Source organism: Papio anubis, chromosome 11 (assembly GCF_008728515.1).
Source record: "Papio anubis isolate 15944 chromosome 11, Panubis1.0, whole genome shotgun sequence".
NCBI lineage: Eukaryota > Metazoa > Chordata > Mammalia > Primates > Cercopithecidae > Papio > Papio anubis.
The window spans coordinates 23,007,740-23,030,881 of record NC_044986.1 but is presented as its reverse complement, the minus strand read 5'-3'; the positions used below and the strand labels follow the sequence as shown (position 1 = coordinate 23,030,881).

Here is a 23,142-nt window from a genome sequence, read left to right as displayed (position 1 = left end):
TCACAGGACCCCCAGCAGGGCTTTTAGACTTCTCTGTGTTTATCAGTTTTCAGTCCCTGCTTGTCATGCTTTTAGAACCACAAATAGCCTCGGAGAGAGGGAGTCAGATGTTCCGAATCTTCCACTGCTGATGGATAGGACCACACCCCCTGTCGCCACAGCTGGTAACACAGGCCTTTAGCATAATGGAAGGTATTTGGGGATCTATTTTTCTCTCACTGCGCAGAGCATTACTCACCTCACTCCTCTGTGTTACAAGGAAGGCGAAGGAGAAAAACACAATAAGCTGCCAAGGATGAGTCAAATTTCAATAGAGCGTCTTTGCTCAGAGGCAGTGACTGCCAACTGCCGTTTCTTATGCATTCCTGAGATTCACATTGCAAAGCAAATCCTGAACTCCTGCCCCTTTCTTCTTCTTTTCCCCAGGGAAGGGCAACAAATGGAGCTGCGTTTTGACTGCACTCTTTCTAGGTTGGAGAAGCAGGGGAAGTGATACTCTGGGAGCTGGTGTCTCTAAGGCCTCTGTGAGTCTGCATGGCCAAACCGCTGGCTCTGCCTTTGCGCTTAGCTTCTCCTGAGGCATCAGCCCGCATCTAAGCTCTTCTGCCTCCTTTCCAGGAGCGGCCACAGTCTTTGGTTTCTCAGCTGACTCTAGATTCAGGAGAGTGTGGAGAACTTCTCCTTCCCTGACCAGTGGTATATTGCTGTGACCCTCGTAGCAGAGGGACAGCCTATCTGCTACTACATTCATTTCAGCCAAGAGGTCAGTCCACTCCCACGCGGGAGCAGGTGCCTCCACCCATGACCCTGACCTTCTTATAAAGCTTTCATTTCAGGGTGGCATGATGTCTTTCCTCAGAAGGTGTCAAGAGAGAGAAACGCTAAAGGAAGAGATGTAATCAGTTTTATGATCATTAGGTGTTTAAGCAAAAAGGGCTTTTCTTATAACACATTGTATCTGTGGTATAAAGCAATGGAAGTATCAGAAGGGAAAGGATGAGGCTATGTTCAGAGTGTAGGGCAAGAAAAGAGAACATACAGCATTATTGAATTAACCAGACTCTGTCTTGCATGAGGCATATTTTGAGCATCTCCATAGGCGATAGGAAACAACATTGCAGAAAACATTAATTTTAACTAAATGGGCATACTTGAGGCTGGTGGTTCCCAAACTTGGCTGAGCATGAGAGTCACAGGGAGCCTTCTGACGATACAAGTTCTCGGTTCCGTGTAAGAGACTTCTGATTCCCTGGGTCTTGGGTGGAAATATTCATTTTAGAAGTTCCCCAGGTGGTTCAGATGACCAGTCAGTTTTGGGAACTACTAAGGTGGGCCACATTTTGAAAGGACATGGTCCCATATCATCTACCATCAACAAATCAGCTTTTAAACTTTTTATTGTGAAATAATGCACAGATACAGAAAAGCTTATAAAACAGAAATGTGGCTCAGCTCAGTGATTTAGCTCAAAGAAAATGCCCAAGTGTCCACCTCCTGCTTGAGAAGTAGAACACTGCCAACAGATGTATTTTCTGGCAACTAAACGAAATCTTGAAATTGTCCCCATTTATAAACCATCAGAGCTATTTGGCTTCTCTAGTACCTGGATTTCAAGCCTTGGGCTTTGTGTGTATCTCTGATACTCTCAGACTTTGTTTTGACTTAAGGAGATGAGTTTTTCATCCTTTATAATCTTGCACTTGAAACTCATAATTAACCAGGAGTCAGAATCTCTCTTCAAATCTTAACTCCTCCACTTGCATGCAGTGTGATTGTGGACAAGTTACTTAACATTTCTGGTTCTTAGGTCCCTCATCTATTAAGTAATGAGAATAATAATATGCACCTGATAGGAGTTTGTGACCATTAAATTTTTTGAACAAACTCAATAATGCCTTACAACTGTACAACACTTTTCTGTCAGATCCCGTTTACATTTTGCTATTCTCCAAAATGACTCTTCCCAGCAATTATTCCCTCTCTCCCTTGCATCTGGGCACTGTGCCAGAACCTGTGTCATTTCTGTACTGCTATGGTTTGAATGTGTTCCCAAAGTTCATGTGTTGGGATCTTAATCCTCAGTGACACAGTGTTGAGAAGTGGAGCCTGATAAGAGGCGATTGAATTAATGTCATCATTATAGGCTTGTTATAAAAGCAAGTTTGGCCCCTTCTTGCCCTATTACCTTTCCACCTTCTGCATGAGATGATATAGCAAGAAGGACCTCACCAGATGCCAGCCCCTTGACCTTGGACTTCCCAGCCTCCAGAACTAGAAGAAATAAATCTCTGTTCTTTATAAATTATCCAGTCTAAGGAATTCTGTTACAGAAGCACAACATGTGCTAACACAATTCATTGCTGCCTTACCTCTGACTTTAAAAGGAAGCAAGCAAACAAAAACATCTTCCTTGACCCCACATCTGTTTCCTGCCATCACCTTATCATTCTGCTTCCTTTCACAGCAAAAATTTTGTAGTTACTGTCTATGTTCTCTCCTCTATCCTCTGCAGTTGGGGCTTCTGTCTCTGTTCAGCCACTGAGATGACACTTGTCAGATCGCAGTCATATCTGTGTTGCCCAGGTCCAGTGACTACCGCTCTATTCTGGACTCAGTTGGCCTTTCAGCAGTATTTGACAGAGGGAACTACAAATACAAAGGCCAGGCCTGAGATAGGGACAAGTTTGGTGAATTCAAGAAATGGGAAAAAAAAATGCTGGTGTGGTTGGAGAGCTGAGAAGGCAGTAGTCTGTGAGGGCCAAATCACATGACAGCACCTTGTCAACTGGAGTGAAGCTTCAGACCAGGTCTGGCACAAGCAGGTCTCAGTGTTAGCTATCACTATTGTTACTAAGAGCTTAACAGTGCCAAGTGTGAACGAGGTGGGAAGGTGGCTGTTAGGGAAATGAAGAGAAAATCTCAGCCCTTGAAGAGATTTCCATCTAGTTGAGGGTCTAGATTGTACCTGTGACATAGGTTACTGGGCAAGAGAGCCTGCGAGCCAATTTCTTGGTGGCCGATTTGTTGTCATTGCCCTCCTCTGCCCGGTTCACTTTCTTGGTGAATTGCGTCGCATCCAGTGATTGTGTCTGGATAATTAAGATTTTTTTTTTCAACCGGAAAGGGGGCAAAAGTGGGCTGTGAGCCCCAGTAAAGAAAGAGGCTACTAAGAAGTACCAACCATGAGATCAGAGTGTGGTTTGAGGACAGAAACTGAACCTGGTGTCCTCTCTCTTTTTCCAGATTACTCAAGATAATCCCCTCCAAAGAAATAATAATAACTGGTCACTGCTGTCTCATTTGTACTAAAGCTGCAAACCACACAAAAGAAGTCAGACTGCAGAAGTAGCCCTTTGGATTCCTGATGCAACACAGGAGGCCTAAGGCAGGTGTGTATGTGTGTTTGAGACACAGTCTCGCTCTCTCACTCATGCTGGAGTGCAGTGGCGCAATCTCAGCTCACTGCAACCTCCGCCTCCCGGGTTCAAGAGATTGTCCTGCCTCAGCCTCCTGAGTAGCTGGGACTATACCACCACCACACCTGGCTAATTTCTTTCTTTCTTTTTTTTTTTTTTTCAGACAGAGTTTCACTCTTGTTGCCCAGGCTGGAGTGCAATGGCGTGATCTCGGCTCACCGCAACCTCCACCTCCAGGGTTCAAGCAATTCTCCTGCCTCAGCCTCCCGAGTAGCTGGGATTACAGGCATGTGCCACTGTGCCTGGCTAATTTTGTATTTTTAGTAGAGATGGGGCTTCTCCATGTTGGTCAGGCTGGTCTCAAACTCTCGACCTCAGGTGATCCGCCTTCCTCCACCTCCCAAAATGCTGGGATTACAGGCGTGAGCCACTGCACCAGGCCTAATTTTTGTATTTTTAGTAGGGAAAGGATTTCACCATGTTGGCCAGGCTGGTCTTGAACTCCTGACCTCAGGTGATCCACCCCCTCAGCCTCCCAAAGTGCTGGGATTACAGGCATGAGCCACCGCGCCCTGCCAGGCTTGTGTGTTTTCATCCTCCTGCTGTCTTTGTCACACATCCCTACTACAGGCACATTTGCAGGCACACACTCAACAGACCCATACACTCAACACACACATTCAATACATATGCACACTTAATACACACTCAATAATATTAGCACTCATCACCCAGTTAGCACACACAGACACACACACTCAGCACATATGCTGAACATACACACACCCAACAGAAACACAACTCTGTACACACGTACATACACACTCAACCTACACGGTCAGCACCCACATATTCAGCACTCACAGACATTCATGCACAGTCCAAGCATTCATGATACTGATGGACTGTGAGTTATTTCCCATTTCTTTGCCTGTATTGCCCAGCAAGTTGAAAGTTGAACATCATGGAACACTGAAGTGAGTCAGGAAAGAGTCATCATCTTCAATTATAATTTCATGCCACTTATCTGCCACATCAGAGTCTGGTGAAAATGAGATCAAGAAAAATGAGCAGGTATTTCTTAAAAAGAAAGACACTACTGCATAGCATGCTCGCTTTTTCTATGTATGTGTCTCCCTGACACTCTCTCTATCTTTGTGTCTATCTTTGATTATGGAAAAGCTGGCCCAGAAGAGCATCCCATTTAGAAATGAGCTAAACAAAAAGTTAACACGTGCTATGACTTTTAAAGGAGACCTGTTTGAAATAGGCCATCCTGAGTTAACTCCCAAAGCTTGAAAGGTTAGAGAATAATACTCCAGATACCATCTGGGCAAATTAATGACGCTGGATGATGCAAAACCAAAACTTTAATGAAGGATTCCATAAATAAGTAGAATAGATGATCTTGCCCTATCTAAAATTAATTTGCTTTCGTTTCCAAACTCTGACGCTAGCAGAGTTCTTCCTCAAAATGATGAACCTGTAGAGCATTTGGGCAATTGCATGCAAATGAGTAAGATCGCTGTGTTCCCTGCTTGGGTTCCGGTAGACCACTTCATATGGCAAGAAATATGCTAGGGTAGAGCATATTCCACTCTTAATCTGGTTGTTTTCAGATTTTCTGTTTGAGGACATTTTGTCATTATCCTAGTTTTCTAGTGTTCCTCTTTTTAATGTCTGGTAGCTCAATTGTCTTTTCTTTCATGCCTCATTTCCAGCATTCCAGGCCAGGTTGGTACCTTTATTCTCTCCGTTTTAGATTCTAAAGCATCCATTGACTGTCTGAATGTATCTGGCTCTATACAGGTGCTTTGTGTAAAGAAAACCTGGTAGAGTATTAAAAGCCAAAGTCACAGAAAAGGATGCAGCAAATTTTCCTTGACAATTGTCTTAGCACTTAAACAAATTTTCAATCTATTTTATAATCTTATTTTATTTTAGAACATATTGGTCTGCCACTAATGGAAATAAAACCAAAAAATTAGTCCATCTCCCATAGGTGAAATAGATAACATTAATATTAAGAAATGCTAGCAATGAAAAGAAAGACAAGGATGAAAAAGCAAGTCATAAAATGGGAGAAAATTTTTCAACACATTAATTGTCAAAGAAGTTATAAGAATTAATTCAAACAAAAATGGGCAAAACACACACACACACACACGCACACACACACACACACACAAAACCCCATGGAGAGATACTTTACATGAGGAAATCCCAAGGCTCAAGGAACAGGTGAGTAGTGTCTAACCTGACTATCACGAGGTAAATGAATATTAAAACCACAATGAAAGCCACAGAGCCACCAGATCAACAAAAACTACAACATCTCAGAATCCCAGGTGTCAGTGAGGATGCTGAGCAGCAGGAACACCCGAACACCCTGGTGGAAGTAAACTCATCAAAGCCCTTCAGAGCACTCTTCAGCAGCATCCATCAAAGCTGAACACGCTCACGGACCCGTGAGCAGAAGTTCCACTGCTAGTCCTCATCCTAGGAACCAACAGCAATGTGTGCACAAACCCAGCCGTGGGGATGGGAGCATTCATGGCAGCAGGATTTGTGATGGTTGCAAAATGGAAACAAGCCAAATATCCACCCAAGCGCACTGGATAAATGAAAGCTGTTGTATTCACACTTTGGAATAGTAAACGGCAGTAAAGATCATCAAGTCACAGCTTCAGATACCATTGGTCTCGTCTGACTTCCCCACTGGATCTGCAGGGCATCCCAGGGACAGATTCTCGTCACATCTTAGTCCTGGGGTTATTCCTGTCCGCAAAGCCTACCCCTGCTTTGTGCCTAGACATCATAAGGGGTTAGAAAGGACCCCTGAAGGGGTCTTGGCTGGGAAGATCCCCCAGGCTCCCTGCCACAAGCTTTGCCCACTGGTAATTGCTGGGATGCTGTCCAGAGTATTTGATCTGCTGGTTCATGAACCACAGGTGCTTGTTCAGACTGAGTCCTGCAGCCCTTCTGCTCTTTGTAGGCTGGGTACCCACTTTTCTTGAAGTATTTCTCCATCTCCTGCTGTGATTCCCTGCTAGGAGTCTGTGTTCCTGGTGCCACCTCCTCAAGGACTAAGGATGGTGTGGGGCCCTTGAGATTCTCAAGTTCTTGCCTCCTTCATTCATTTGTTCCCTCCCAAGAGCTTAATACATTTTTTAATGGTGTGTGTCATCTAAAATTTTCAAGTCGTATACTTGTCCAAAAAGAAGGTCTCCCCGAAGCATTAGACAATGAGACAGTTATGGCCTTGGCTCCTGTGAAGAGAGCCTGGATTGATGACTGAATAGAAGACACTTGATGAAAATGTTAAGACATTGAACAAATGCACACACAGAATACCAAGGACCTACCCTTTCCTCCTGAAAATAACCGGCTGCCTCTTTTCCTTCCCAGCTGCAGGCCCCTGCAGCCCCACTGCTTAACCACATCTTTCAGCGTTCCCTGCGCCTTCCCAAATGGGTTTCGTTTACATTTTGCCTAATAGCTTTTGTGGCGTTTTCCTTCTAGGAGCCCTCATAATGGACTCCCAGTCGGCAGCCCTGCCTCCTAAAAATCAGCATCCAGGTAGAACAAGCCCCAGCCCCAGTTTCTGGAAGGAGCAAAGTCACAGGGTTAAAAGCCCAGAGACTCCTTAGAAGCTTTGTGATATCTTCACACTAAAAATGTGTATTTTTTAAAGTTGTTAATTGTATTTCTTTTTGAAAAAAATTAGTTCATCTAGTTATAAAATAGGTAAAATGTGTACATCTACAAACTGAAAAGGTAGAAAGAGGTACATGGCGAAAAACTCTCTCTTTGCTCTCACCCCTGTCTCCAGCCTCCCAAGCGCCCTCTCCAGAGGTACCACTGTCACCAGTTTGTGCCAGAGATGGTCGACGTGTGTGTAAGATTATATGGACATAGACTTTCTCTTTATCAAAATTTCAAGCAATAGCATGCCACACAGTGTTTGCCTTTCCACTTTAAACTATTTCTTGGCAATTGTATCATACAGGGACATTTTGCTCTGTGTCATTAAAGGCTTCATACTTCTCTACTCTATAGAGGTGCCAATGGATGGACGTTTAAGATTTTTAAATAATGTTTGGCTATTATAAATAAGACTGCAGTGAGTAAGAACCTCTCTGTTTCAATAGTTCTTCTCCAGACCCAGTCTCCTGGGGGTAGTCTTTCAAATGTTTAAGAGAATGTAGACAAGGGAGTGGTCTTCTCTCGTGCCTGCTGGGAAATTAGGACTCCTCTGTCTAGTACTGCGTCACCGTGGGAGAGTTGCTGATCATGTGGAGGTAAAGTGGGTAAACTCTCCTAAGAGGGGTCTGGATGAAAAGCAATAACACATTGGTTAAAATGCTTTAAGAAGTTGAATGCATTTTACAGATATAATAAGGTATGACTATAAACTAACGGGACAGATTTTACCAGAATCATATACTAGAACCAGCCACATTGCTTTACATTGGATAGATGATACTCGGAAGACAGTTCAGACTAACTTAGGAAAAAACAGGAAATTTATTCTCTTTTGTAGCATAGGAGCCCGTGGAGTAGGGCTGTCTTTAGGTATGGCTAGATTCCCATGCTCAGATGATGTCACTAGGATTCAATTTCTCTATCTTTGGCTCTGCCTTTACATGTATTGACTCCACTTTCGTATGTACCCCCTTGTGTGGAGGGGATGGTCATAGCAGCCCAAGCTTCGTGTCCTCCCTGGCTTTACTGGCTGCAATTGAGTCTCCTCAACTCTTATTGACCAGAATTAGGTCAAGTGGCCGTCCCTCAATCAATTAGAGAATGTGGTCATCTGGTTGTCCCAGCCTGGGTATAATGACTTTTCTAAGACTCAGCACAGAGTCAACTCCTCTGGAATCCAGCGAACTAAGGGGGAAAGAGCGGTGTCTGAAAAAACACCCAGTGCTCTCGGGCTTTACAGGGATGGACGCTGGGCCCTTTTCTTTATCTGTTTGTGTTGCTATAAAGGAATACCCAAAGCTGGGTAATTTATAAAGAAAAGAGGTTTAATTGGCTCATGGTTCTGCAGGCTGCAAGGAGCATGGCATTGGTGTCTGCTTCTGGTGAGCTTCAGGAAGCTTCCACTCATGGCAGAAGGTGAGACGGAACAGGCATCACATGGTGAGAAAGAATGAAAGAGACAGGAGGGGAGGGGTGCCTTGCTCTTTTAAACAACCGGCTCTTGAGTGAGCTAACAGAGTGAGAACCCGATTACCACAGGGGAGGCACCAAGCCTTTCATAAGACATCCTCCCCCATGACCCAAACACCTCCCACCAGCCCTACTGCCAACTTCGAGGATCAAATTTCAACATGAGATTCGAGGGGAGAAATATTCAAACTATATCAGCCATCAGGAAGCCACAAATATTCACTACCTTTTGGGGATTTGCTGTTCACAAGCCTGTCATTTCAAAATTCCGGCTCAGACAGCTGAATTCCCTTCAAGGAACAGCTCTGCATTAGGTTTTAGGAGGTGGTGGTAGTGAGCAATTAAAGGCATGCATGTGGCAAAAGAAGTGTTTACATGTTGAAATAGCCTTTAAAAATATTTCTTCCTTTATGAGATGGAAGACTTCCTCCTGTCAAGTAAAGATGTTTGCCCCACAAAGGTCTGGCAAAACAAATTTAGTTCTTCATCTGCATTGCAGGAAAAACAAAACCACGAAGCCTGGCATGCTCCTTCTGCACAAATAAGAAGACATTAGGTGCTGGAAACCCCCGACACATGTAAGGACATTTAAATCTGCAAAGAGGGAAGAAAATCAATGTTTTGGCCAAATACGTGATTGTTACTACGATAAACTCAGCCATATTTTTTCCGTCACACAGGGAAGGTGGAGGAGGTCCCTAAACAAGCTCCCTACCTCAAGCTTTGAAAGAGACAACAATGGAATGCAAACGACCTGAAATTACCTTAGGAAATTCATATTGAAATACCTATGAGGGTGTCAGTCCTCAAATCTTATTTTCTTGGTTTAGGTATCTGCTTCCATTCCTTTCTGCATCTTCCTTCTGTTCATTTCCCCAACTCCATCCTTCCCCTAAGTCTCATGTCATGGGAGGTTGCCGGTCTCACCGAGCACAGGGAACCAGCAGTGCTTGCAGCCAGCAGACAGGCCTTCCTGAGCAGAGAACGGCTGTGGGGGGCCCTGTTTCTATTTCACCATTCATGTTAATCAGCAGTTACTATCTTGTCCTCAAGTCTGTTTTTGGGGAGAGTGGAGTGACTCCTGGGGACAGGTGAGTTACACGAGACAAGCTGGAGGAACCACAAGGAACCCAGGTAGAGAGCTGTCCATCTGACAGCCAAAGGGGCCTGCTCTCTCTCATGCTCTCTCTCTTTCACTGTCTCTCTCTCTCGCAGGAGAGGAAAGGGAGAGCTTTATTCTCAATGAAAAACAATCTGCAGATTGGGGAGACAAAGCCTTTAGTATAAGTGAAGTGTGCTCTCCTCAAAGGGGCTCTTTTGACTCTTTTTCTGGCTCTATGGCCAAGCAGCTCCCAGCTCTCCCCGTACCCCCGAAACTCTTTGCTTCCAGGCAACTTGTTTCCCTGCAGTCATGGACCCAAAACTGCCAGCTGGCAGACTTTGCTTTATTTGACCAGCAACAGGTTTGAACATATTTTAAATTTAAATGTCTTTGGGCATAGTGTGTGTGTGTGGGTATGTGTATGTGTGTATGTGTGTATGTGTATCCTTCAGTTTTCCACAGTCTCCACCACTCCCTATTGCATTTTACAGGCCTGCTCCACTCTATCGTATCTGCCCAGCCCATGAGTTTGTGACTCTGACCTGCAGCTGATAGATGACATATTAATTCTTATTTTCATAATTTTAATTCTCTCCCCTCCATTCTTTTTGAAGCAAACGACCTCAAATGATGACTCCCAAACTTGACTGTATACCCTCTTCCATGCCTCCACCACCTCACTGGGCCACACTTTCCATGTCTGCTTTTCCTGTCCTCAAACAGCCCTCCTGCTCAGGGTCCAGGCACATTCTGGCCCCCTTTTCTGCTGTGCCCTTCAACCTCCCATTAATTAATTTAGACTCAGCCTCCAGAGCCCCTCCCAAATGTTACTTCCACAGGGAAGCCCTTCCCTGACTGCTCTAGACAAGGGTAGATCCTGTCAAATGCTCAGGACACCCGCACTTCTCCTTCACAGTCTTACCTAGATTGTCTTGTAATAATTAGTTATGAAATTAACTATTAACTGTTTGATATCTGCCTTCCCTCTTCCTCTGCCCCCCACCTCCATCACCTCCCAAACATGAGCTTGAAGAGGGTGGTTACCCTGATCATCTTATTCAGTTGTATATCCAGCTTCTGGTACAATTTGAGCACTCATTACATATTGATGAATAAGTGAATGAATGAAGGAGTAAATGAAAGGATGGGTAGGCCAGGCATAATGGCAGAAGCTTGTAATACCAGCACTTTAGGAGGCTGAGGTGGGAGGATCACTTGAACCCAGGAGTTCGAGACCAGCCTGGGTAACATGGTGAGACTCCATCTCTAATTAAAAAAAAAAAAAAACAAAAAAACAGAAGAAGAAAGCATAGGTGTGATGTCATCAGTTTGAGATGGCAGGGAAGAGCATTTCAGGAGAAAGACCAAGAACAAAGGCTCTGTTCAATTAAGTTTAGCCTAAAGCTGCCTCCTTACATATATTAAGTTAGGCCTACAGGTTTCTCTGTACATAGTGAGTAACCTACTCTTGTACCAATCACCAAGTTTCAACCTATCAAAGGTGGTCAGCTGTCCAAACCATCTTCAAATTAGGCAAGTGCCAAGCTGTAACCAATCCAGTTATTTCTATACCTCACTTCTGGTTTCTGTATGCTAATTTCCTTTTGCTATCCATAAATCTTCAACCATGAGGCAGTGCCAAGTCCGTCCAAACATACTGTAGTTCAGGGGGCTTCCCAATCTATGAATGGTTCTTTGTTCAATTGTGTTAAATTTAATTTGCCTAAAATCAACAGGTCCAAGATGGTAAAACATGGAGCATATGTAGGGACCATGCAGAGCCATGTTCATTCATAAAGTTCAGCTCCCTGAATGAGCTGGACTTCCTGAAGGTGCCTGGGTGAACTGGAGGCTCTCATCCCATCATCCTTTCCCTCTTCACTCTGTCCCAAGTGCCCACCATGCACGGGCAGAAGAGGGTTTCCCAGCTTCCATGGCTCCTTTTACTTTCCCCTTTTGCCCTCCCTCTAGGATGCCTCCCTCCTCTTCCCCACTCACTGTTTAAACTTCTTACTCCATTCCTTCTCAAAATAAAGGCCATTTAGTGATAATTTCCTCAGTTTTTCTTTCTTTTCATCTCAATGCTAGCCCTCAGCAACACTTATGTAGGTAGAGCAGCCTTCTCAGGGCCAGTTTTTTGTTTTTAAACTTCTGTGGTTTTATCTGAATTGTTTTTGTTTGAGGTTTAAATGGATCCATTGATTTTTCTGACCTATTCAGGAACTTTGCTATTTTTAAATAAAAGAGGGATGTGCCAAGGAATAGCAAGCCAAAACCTCTTCCATTGGTGAAAATCACCTTCAAGAAGGACAGACTGACTTTCAGAGGCCCGGCAAAGTTGTGGCAGGGGTTCCAGTCTGAATGTAGGAGGTCTGGGGGCTCAGCTGTTTGGAGTCCAGCCCCTGATGGGTGACCCTGCACATCACTGCCTTTCTCTGTACCATGAGGGGGTTGGTCAGGGGATTTCAATCCAATTTCTAACTTTGACGACTCACCTGGGTCTCCTGAGCTTAGGGTCAGTGGATGTCACCCTATCCCTGCAAAAGCAAAGCCCAGGAAAGCCCCAGAGCATGAGTCACATGTGGTGGCCTCAGTGGGCCTGCCTGTGTCCCTACACAAGACAATGATCATGCCTGTCTGGGTAGGGCAAGCATTGTGAGGTCCAATTTACAGGAATGCGAAGAAATTAGAGAAGTGACTCTTCCTCAGTTTTGTAAAGACTCTAAATGAGCCAGCCTCTCACTTCCACCTACCAGACCTGTGACTCAGGAGTGGCCTCATGGTTGGGTTGGAAGAAGAGTTCCCTGCATACACAGGGTCTCCTCACAGCCCCTTCAGAGTCCCCTACATTTTCTTCCTTCTGCCAGCTCTTGTTACCACTGACTGGAATATGCTTGGGTGGCCAGATGGAAATGGAGAGAAGACTTCCTCCTTTTGTGTACCCCTATCCCTACTAGAATAGTATATTCATCGCCAAAGGGGACTGTGTTAGTCTATTCTCACGTTGCTTTAAAGAAATACCTGATGCTGGGTAATTTATAACGAAAAGAGGTTAAATTGGCTCATGGTTCTGCAGGCTGTACAAGCACGGCGTCAGCATCTGCTCAGCTTCTTGGTAGGTCTCAGATAGCTTTTACTCATGGAGGAAGGCAAAGAGGGAGTCGGCACATCACATGGCAAAAGCAGGAGCAAGAGAAGGGCAGGGAGGTGCCATATACTTTTAAACAATTGGATCTCACTAGAACTTACTTCCTATCATGAAGACAACACCATGCCATGAGGGATCTACCCCCATGACCTCAATACCTCCCACCAGGCCCCAACTTCCACACTGGGAGTTAAATTTCATCCTGTGATTTCAAGGAAAAACATCCAAACCGTATCAGGAACACAGAGCTGGTCAATAATCAGATGTTCACTCTTCCCTGACGACTACATTGCAGTGGAACAGAAGAAACTCCTGGAAGAGTCAATGGCTCGGGTACACGTACAGCCTGAACAGTCAATAATAAAACATCAGATCAATGTATCCCAAGACTGGAACAACTAGGATCCATTCACCCCCAGGGTTCCCGGAAGCAACGGCCGACACTCAAAGAAGCTTGGAGCTTGCTGAGGGCTCAGTGTTGGGCACTCGTATTAGTCCATTCTCACACTGCTATAAAGACACTACCTGACGCTGGTTAATTTATAAAGGAAAGAGGCTTAATTGACTCACAGTTCCACATGGCTGGGAGGTGTCAGGAAACTTACAATCAGGATAGAAGGTGAAGGGGAAGCAAGGACCTTCTTCACATGGCTGCAGGAGAGAGGAGAACGTGTGAAGGAAGAACTGTCAAACATTTATAAAACCTTCACATCTCATGAGAGCTCACTCACTATCATGAGAACAGCATGGGGGATCTGCTGCCATGATCCGGTCATCTCCCACCAGGTACCTCCCTCAACATGTGGGATTATGGGGATTACAATTCAAGATGAGATTTGGGTGGGGACGCAGACAAACCATATCAGCACTGGAAGGAAATGGTGGGTAGAGGAAGATATGGGATGGGGCTCAGGATTCCATGCACCAAGTAGTGTAAGTCCTGTCACCAAGTCATATTACCAGCCCCTGCTTGTGAAGCAGGAGGAGGTTTACAGCTTCAAGTATTGCAGAATCCAAGCCTGGCTGACATTCTGACTCCAGGCTTGACTCATCCAGACCCTTTGATTCTTTCCAAATGCCTTTCATGGGCCTTTTCCTGCTCAGAAAATTTTATGAGTCTCTAATTTTTGAAAGCAAAACAAAAGCCACCTCCCCAGCTAGACCAATGCTCAAAGCTGTCCTGTCCTTCCAGTATGGAGCCTCCCCAGCCCTTTTCCCACTCCTGCCCTCGGTAAGCCATCTGGGATAGTGAGTCACAAGCCTCCAAACCCACCAACTCATTTTCCTCTAGTCCTTGCTCCTTCTTCAAGTCCATGCCTGGGTCCTCTTCCTTCTTGAGGTCTTACCATCCACCTGGTCTCTGTGAGTCTTTACTTGACCTGAGCTCTGTTGTAGGAAGGAAGTGTTGCAGCCTAGTTTTGACCCATGGATTAAAAGGGCATGAAGGCAAGGATGATTTCTGTTTTGTTCACTAATGTATAATATCCATCATCTAGGATAGTAGTTGGCACATAGGAGGTGCTCAAAAAACATTTGCTGAGTTGCTGAATCCCATTTTTTTGTTTGTCTTGTTTCATGTATGCAATTTAGTTGCTCAATTAAACTACAAGCTTTTCAAAGCCTAACCCTGGTTCTATAACTTGTGAAGTTCTTGTCCACGGATTAAGGTGGTCATCAGAGCCCATGATAGTACTCATTATGTAGGATTAGGTGATATTGAGCATCTCTGCCAATGCTTTTCTGGAAAGCAATTTGAGAGTACAAACCAAGAGCCTTAAAACTGTCCACACCCCTTCATCTGGGATAGCACTTCTGTGAATCCATCGTAAGGAAATGAACTGAGATGTCATCAATATTAATAAAACAAGAGTGGCTGCAATTTACTAAGCCCTTGCATGTGCCAAACATTCCGCCACTGGCCACTTTGCATATCTTCTTTCACCTGATCCTCTGAGTTACCGCACCAGGCAAGTATTACGACCCCCATTCTACAAATGAGAAAACTGAGACTCAGAAAAGTTTGTGAAACTTGACTAAGATCACATTCTTGGTAAATGACAGAGTCAGAATTTGATCTGGGAATATAAGACTCCAAAGCCCATGCAATGCATTCTTATTGTAATGGTGGAAAACTATGAACAACCTAACTGCCAAACAAGAGGAAAATGAATGAATTATAATATATCCACAACATGGAATGTTATTAGCCATCAAAATAGTGGTTTTGGCTGGGTGTGGAGCCTCATGCCTGTAATCCCAGTATTTTGGGAGGCTGAGTCGGGAGAATCACTTGAGCCCAGGAGTTCAAGACCAGCCTGGGCAACATAGCAAGACCCTGTCTTTACAAATGATTTTAAAAATTAGCTGGAGGTGGTGGCACATATCTGTTGTCCCAGATACTCAGGAGTTTGAGGCAGGAGGATCACCTGAGCCCAGGAGGTTGAGGCTGCAGGGAGCCGTGATCATGTCACCGCACTCCAGCCTAGGTGACAGAGTGAGACCCTGTCTCAGAATAATAATAATAATAATAATAATGTTTTTGGAAGACTGCTCAATGACATAGGAAATATTTAGGTAAAAAGTTAGGTAAAAGTAATAAGATAATGTGGTAATTTTAATAGTGGCACCTAAAAGATCTGTCCACAAATCCTGGAAACCTGTGAATGTGACCTTATTTGGAAAAAGGGTCTTTGCAGATGTATGTAATTAAGCTAAGAATCTTGAGGTAAGATCATTCTAGATTACACAGGCAGGTCCTAAAACAAAAACAAACGTCCCTCTAGGAGACCAAAGGAGGGAAAGACAAATAAGTGTAGAAGGTGATGTGGAGATGGAACAAAGATTGGAGCAATGTGGCTATAAGTCAAGGAATGCTAGCAACCACAAGAAGCCAGAAAAGGCAAGAAATAGATTCTCTCCTAGATCCTTTGGAGGGAGCATGGCCATGCCAACACCTTGCTTTCAGACTTCTGGTCTCCAGAAGTCTGAGAGAATAAATTTCTGTTGCTTTAAGCTACCCAGTTTGTGGTTATCTGTCACATAGCCTCAGTTAACGAGCCCAGATTTCTAGCCACATTAGTCTGCAGACACCTTAGTCTTGTCATTGCAGTCCAGACCCATTGCAATGTGACTCTACCTACAGCTCAAGTAGATAAGCATTCTGGGGAACCTGCCTCAGAAATGCTGTCCTTTCTCCTCAGGCCTGTGTCCCTCAAGTTCTCCATCCAGCCAAGGAGATAAAAAGGCTCTTACCCATTTGTCTGATACAAAACCTGTACTTAATACCACCATTGGGATTTGGTTCAGTCAACACTGACCACGTACCAAGCACTGGGCGAGGCACTGGGGACACCATGCGGATGTACTTCCACTGGGTAGCGCTTTCAAGTTTGCAAGTCACACCCATGTGCATTTCTCTATTGGACATTCAAATTGCCTATTAGGTAAGTAAGACAAAAAAACTTAAACCTATTTTGCAGATGGGTAAACTGAGGCTCCAGAGATTATAAATGCTTTGTTCAAAGTCATGCAGCAGGGCGAGAGTGTAATCCAAATTTCTTGCATATTCTTTCCATGGTACTAAACTCCCTCTAAGCCCAGTGCTTTTCAAGTTCAGGGAGAGGAAAGTACAAGTAGGTAGGCTCTTAGAAGAGGTAGGAATTGAGCAGTGTTTTGTAAAATGAGTTGCAATAGGTCAGAAATTAACAAAGCGGATTAAATCTGACCCACCTCCTGCTTTTGTATAAAAAAAGGTTTATTAGAACATAGCCTTGCTCACTCATTTACATGTGGTCACACTATGACTGCAGAATTGAGTAGCTGTGATAGAAACGGTGACCTGCAAAGTCTAAAATATTTACTATTTGACCCTTTACAGTAAAACCTGCAAATCCCTACAATAGATGGTGTCATGTGTGGGGCAGGAGCTTGTGGGGGTGGGAGAGGTGAATGCCTACCAGATAAGGAAATTCACAGCTCCTGGTTAAAAGTAACATTCAATTCCTTGGAGTGACTATTTTTGTAGTCTTAATAATAGCAAACACTTATATGGTGCTCTTTGTGTGCCAGGAAGTATTTTAACTGCCATACACATAACAATGCTTAATTATTAATTATTATTATCATCCCCATTTTAGAGGTAAGGAAGTAGGTACACAGAGAGATCAAGAAGTATGCCAGAGCTCACACAGCTAGCAAGGGGCAGAGCCAAGGTTCGATGCTGGGCAATGCACGCCAGAGACTGTGTGCAGAGCCCCCCCATTTACAGCTCACATCCTTAGGAACCCTGGGTATTCATCAATTCATTCGACAAGAATGTATGGAGCTCTGCCGCAATAAAGACCCAGCTGTTTCTTTCCACGTGGATATTTCCTTATCATTTTCCTGACAGCCCCATACACCCTGATGTGTGACGCCTGCCGCTCACCTGGGAGCAGAAACGTTATTCTCAGGATGGTGACTCTGTTTTGATGCACTGGCCTTGGGAGGTCAAGGAAGCTATGACAGAGCAAAGGCTTTTCCGGAACATAGACAAAGTGCCAAAGCCATGATGCAGTGATCTAAGGCATAGTCAGCGTTGAGTAAGGCAGGGAGGGAGGCTGCTGGGCATTGTCATGACGCCGAGAGACTCGTCACTTGGCCATGAGGACATCTCGCTTCTACTGAGGCTGTGGCTCTGCTGAAAGCCACATCATGATTAACTAGAGAGGATGAGAATGCTGGGTGTACCCTCCCCCTCCCCCAGCCTTACCCCCAAGAGTACCAATCAGTTATATTCAGCTGCCTAAATATCCTATCATAGTTTATTTCCTATCTTCCTGCAAAGGTGGTTGGTGCAAGAAAATTAAGTATGTGGCATCTTGTCAGGAGACAGAAAATTTCATACTGATTATTTCATCTGAGGTTGGGAGATGGAAGGAGGCTGCTCTGCTGGAGTGTGTTTCAGAAGAAGCAAGGGGCAGGCTGGAGCAGGCACCCACCTGCTGGGATGAACTCACCTGGCCCCGGCCCCCCGCCCATCCCTGGGTATCTGTGGTCAGATCTTGCTCCCAGTTGCTTCGGGGATGAGACAAAGGCGGGGTGAGAAACTGTTAAGGGGAATTTGGCTAACGGTGGATAACAGTGCACTCCTTCCACAGCCCCCGCTCCCAGGGCAGCAAGCCTGGGAGGAGAGAAACAGGGTGGACCTCAGGCTTCTTTGTCACATAAATCCTTCCCCTCCCCACCCCAGCAATCCAACACTGAGAAGAAACAGAGGAAGAAGAAAGAATACTTGATTAGGGCTTGCTGGCCCTTGGTAGGGAGATAGTCACACACACGTGACAGACGGCGATCTGTCACGGAGTCACAGGTGTCAAGTTGAAAAAAAAGAAAAAGAATACACTCTACCTAAAACTAAATGGAATGAAAGGGAAAATATCGGGTATGAACGGCAGGCTGTTCCCTCAAGACAGCTCCATTATCTGGAGGTGAGTCCAGCGGACAGGAGAGGGCGCTGTTTCAGAGCTTCTTACTCATTCCTGGTGTGTGCAGCCCTCAGGGAACGCCCATCTCAGTCATCTACTCACGACCTTGGCTGACAGCCCCTGGCATGACCTCTGGTGAGCCAGCCGACTGGGAATTTGAGGGAGCCTCACAACTCAAAGAGACAGGCTCATGAGAAAAGGAGGGAGCATCCAGAACCCACTTTAAAGATACACGAGGCGCCCTGGAGGTCTGCGCCTGCTTGGCTGGTGGCTCTGCTCTGAGGAGCTGGGCCCATTAACTGCACCGACCACCTGCTCACCTACCGTTTGTGCCTGCAGGCTAAATGCTTAAGCAAGCTCCCAGCTGCGCTCAGGCCTGGACAGGATTTCAGGAATGAGTGGCCCAGGGGGCATTTATTCCTATGCCCTGGTCCAAACCTCCAGATGCCACCATTTGTTTAAATCAGCAAGGGATGGGGGACAGCCTCCACATGCCAGGCCAAATGCACCAAGGACCCAGGCCCTGCTCACACGGAGCTTAAGGTCTCATAGAAGCACATGGACCTGAAACAAATAAATACAAAATTGTAAGTGATTCTATATGCCATGAAAAAAAAGAGCCAGTTGCCAATGGGGGTGGTACCAGGAGATCTCAGTTTGTTGGGGCTCAGAGGAAGTATCCAGGCAGCTGTGCAGCTTTGGGGTCATGGTGCGGGGGGCGGGGGGATGCTGAGGCTGGGGGAGGGAGAAGCTGTGGAGGAAGAAGAAGTCCTACCTGCAAAGCACACAGCTTGGGGCACCAAGCAGACCCCAACCCAAGGTGGGTAGGAAAGGAGAGAGCGAAGTGAGAGGACAGGACCTCAGCTAGGGCCCAATCAGATCTGACTCTTTCTGGGATTTCCCCAGGGCTCAGGTCTCCAGCTACCAAACAGAGCAGCCCAAGTTCTTTCTCAGGAGCTTTGCATATTATTTGCTTACAACTTCTCTTGCTTTCTCTCTCTCTCCTTTATATTTCTTACTGCATTTATATGCACATGCTGTGGGAGTCTTTTTCCTGTCTGTGTTTGTATTTCAAAGCCATCATATCCTGCCCTCCCTGAGGTGCACTAGGCAAAAGTAAGTGTCTGGGATAGACCAAAAGACATAAGAAAGACCCTCTGAGGGGCCCTAACTTGGGGTCTCCTTCCCCTGAAGACCCCCCTCTCAGTCCAGTGCTGAAGGCAAAGCTGTTACAATAGAGAAAGGGAGGCAGTCAAGAGCTGGATCTGAGGCCAGTTGGGTGACCTCGCACAAGCTGCTCACCCCTTTGGGATTCGTTGCCTCATCTGTGAAATGAGTGGACTACACTAGGTAATGGGCTCCCTATCTGGGATCTGCAGATAGACTTTAGGCTTTAAGGAATCTAAGAATCCCTAAAACTGTATGTAAAATTTGGTAGACTTGAGTAGGCATTTTTCTGGGGAGGGTTCCATAACTCTCATTCAATTCTCAAAGGCAACCAAGACCCCAAAAACGTTAGGAACACCTGCCCTGGGTGATGTCCACCAGCCCACAGCTTTCAGGACGGTCGACTCAGAAGCCTCATCCGAGGTGCTCTTACTGTAAAGATGAAGAGACACACGCTTCTGTTGCCCAAGAGAGCAGGGAGATGCTGGGAGCGTTCTAGGCAGGGAAGGGAAGGCAGGTTACAAACAGGAAGCGTTGCTGTGTGCGCATTTCTGGTAAACTGCCTACGTAGACTGCTGAAGGAAGGGGCCAATCTGTAGGGTGTCAACAGTTTGCTGTGATTTCCCTCCCCACCCCCAGGTAAATATCCACTTTTGTACTTAATTTTGTTTTCATACTTTTGTATTCTTTTTATTAAGGAGTGTCCCAAATTGTAAGTCTTTGGGCCCCACACAACATGGATGTGCTGCTGGGTCCTGAATATAACCAAGGCTGAGATGGCCTGATGGGCAAAGCACTGTCCGGAGCTGCGGCCGTCAGGGGCTTGGCACGCCCCACATAGGTGCACAGGCGCTGGTCTGACTCGGTGGCTTTCCTTGTCATCATCCTGGTTTCTGCTTCCTTTCCTTTCCTTTTCCCCTTCCCTTCCCTTTTCTTTTTTCCTTTAATGTGGATTTCAGAAGTGGGGTGAAAATGACCTGAGTGAGTGGCCCAGCTCCATGGGACAGTGGCCCGGTATTTTTGATTTTTGACGTGGGAGTGGCGTCTGCTCTGACTCAACCTGGACCGGCCCAGGGACAACACCTCCTTCGGAGTAGCCGCTTTGTTTCGTTTCGAGCAGCCCAGCTGCGTTCTGCATGACCGAATTGGACACCTCTCACTTCCTCTGAGAACGGAACTTGGTGTTTAGATGACGCGCAAGCCAAGTCAGTTGTGTAAAATAGCACAACTCCACCTTTGGTCTCCCACCCCAACCCCCAAGGCCTAAAAAAAGAAAAGAAACAGAAAAAAGCAACACCTGAGAGGAACTGGGCTTCAAACAAGTAAAGACTTTTATAAGCGCCGCAAGTGCCTCGCTCTGGACTGGAGAGGGGCCGAGGGGGGCTCCCGAGACCTGTAGGAATCTCCAATCAATGCCGTCCTAGCTGGGTGACCTGGGCCAATTTATTTAACATTTCTGAGCCCCTGGTTTTTCATCCTCGCAGGGACAATGACATTCGTGTTTCTGTGAGACATAAGCAGTGTAGCACCTGGCAGGCATTAATGAACTGTTCTCCTCCTCCCAGGGGCCCTGCTATAGGGTCGAGCTACTGAGGCACCTTCCCAGTGCTGGAAATGCTTCCTGCAGACATCTTCCCCCACCCCAAAGGAAGGAGTGGGCCAACGGTCTAAGCTCCAGCCCATGCGGGGGTGGTCAAGCCCTTCAAAGTGGAGAGAAGCCCAGGCTCCAGGTGAGCCCCAGGAGTCTCAGCCCCAGAACCTGGCAAGAAATACAGGGGACAGATGTTTTGGTCTCTGAGCCATTTCCTTCCTGCTCTTAGGCTCGCCTGTGACACGTCAGTGAACAAATCCTCCAGGAATGATGCTCCTTTGAAGTCCTTGGCTGAGTAAAAGTAAGCAAAAATGAAAATATCTATAAGTCACGTGAGGCGGTGTCAGTTTGTATCGTCTGACTCAACAGCAGTGTTTCTGCTGGGGCACACTCACATGGGCGAAGGCGTGGGGCTGTCCTCCCACAGTCTGGTTTGCCTGAAGACAGCTGAAGATAAACAGGCAGCCTGGAGAAGAACTAGAAGTCAGAGAGCCGGAGCCCGCGCTTCCAGGCTGTGTGAATTTCAGCAAGTCACGGACGTTCTCTGGGCCTCAGTTTCCTGTTTGGGGAGGACTTTTATTCTCGTGGAGAGGTGGCTTAAGGGTTAAGTGAACACCATCTGTCCTAGCGCCTAGCACGTCACAGGTGCTCACTGCATGTCCATTGCCTCCCCTTTTTCTTTTTTTCTCAGTCCCTTCTCTCTGAGAACGAAGTAGCCCATTCCCTGGGTCCCACCAGCCAGACTGAGCCACATCCTGAAGCCTCCCTCTGCCTCACTGCCACACTCGGCGCCACAGAGGCCTGAGACGTCTATTGCCCGAGTGCCTTGCTGTCCAGGTCAACCCTCACTATTGCTCATCTCTGCTCTGGACTCACAACCACCTCCTGTCCAAATTGGTTCTCCTGCCTCCACCCTTGCCCTCTCCCAGCCATGCTCCCTGGGCCACTGCCACCTTTCTAAGCACATGCTGGTCTTCATGGACCTCTGGGATCAGCCCCTGTGCCCCTCTCCAGCCCCCTCTCTCCCAACCTCTCTTGGGCTCTGGTGAATCCAAACCATGGCCTGTTGCCCTCATGTGTCAGCCTCTGTCCCTCTATCCCCACTCACTGTCAACAACTCAGATTTCAAGGCTTAGTTTAAGCACCACTTCCTTTTGGAGTCTTTGTTGACCACCATAGTGACCCCTCAGCCCTGCCACTCCTAGTTTCAGTCCCTCCTGGTCACCTGACTCTGTGTCTGTGGTACCTGGAGCACTTAGTGCTGACAGCTAACACAGAGACAGAACAGGCTGCAGACCAGCCCTGTTGCAAATGGCTCTTCTTATGTTAACTCATTTAATCCTCACAAAATTGCCCCATGAGGTGGGTGCAATTATCCAAATTTTTACAGGAAGCTGAGGCATAGAGAGGTTAACGACTTGCCAGTGACCACACAGCTACTAGGTGGCAAGACCCTTAGACCTTAGGGTGGTTCTGCAATCCTAGGCATGATGCTATTCGACTGATTCATGGACTTTGTCTGCTTTGTCTGTATGCTTGCCCCTCTCCCTTACACCATGAGCTCGCCTAGGGCCCTTCCCATCTGGGGCCCTGCAGACCAAGAGTGAGGTCAGGTCCACAACAGGGGCCACTAAAAGTCCCCCAACTGAAGGATCCAGCCTCTACCTGGCTTCTCATCGTAACAGGGAGGCTCCAAGAGTCTGCATTCTACCAGGAGAGACACCAGGCAGAAAGGTCAACTGAGCCCCCATCCCCACCCCAGGTGACTTCCTCAAAAGGCAGAGAAGGAGCAGGAGGAGGAGAGCAGCTTTGCATATGGAAGAGGGGAAGCCTGTCCCTAGGTCATCCTGGTGAAAGAATCAGAGTTCTGTCTTCAAGGGCTTCAGGCAAGGCCTGAGTGGATGAGGATTGCCATCAGCCTCCATGCTCTACTGCCCTCTCCAGCGCTCCGTCTGCCAAAGATGAGCAGGAGTGCAGCTGATGCTTCTTATTACACTCTGTGTTACATCAGGTTAAGTTTGTCTTGTAAGCCTGAGGTCTGGAAGCCTGGAATGCCTTACCAGCCTGCCGCAGTAATG

The 23,142-nt window shown here is 46.3% G+C and overlaps 1 long non-coding RNA gene across 1 annotated transcript; it reads left to right on the top strand.

Annotated features, from left to right (window-relative positions):
* The first annotated feature begins 19,035 nt into the window (after window positions 1-19,035).
* On the top strand, window positions 19,036-22,270 carry LOC110744220. The gene is made up of 2 exons (XR_002524570.2): window positions 19,036-21,365; window positions 21,756-22,270. It is a non-coding gene; the product is annotated as an uncharacterized LOC110744220 (long non-coding RNA).
* The last annotated feature ends 872 nt before the right edge of the window (window positions 22,271-23,142 follow it).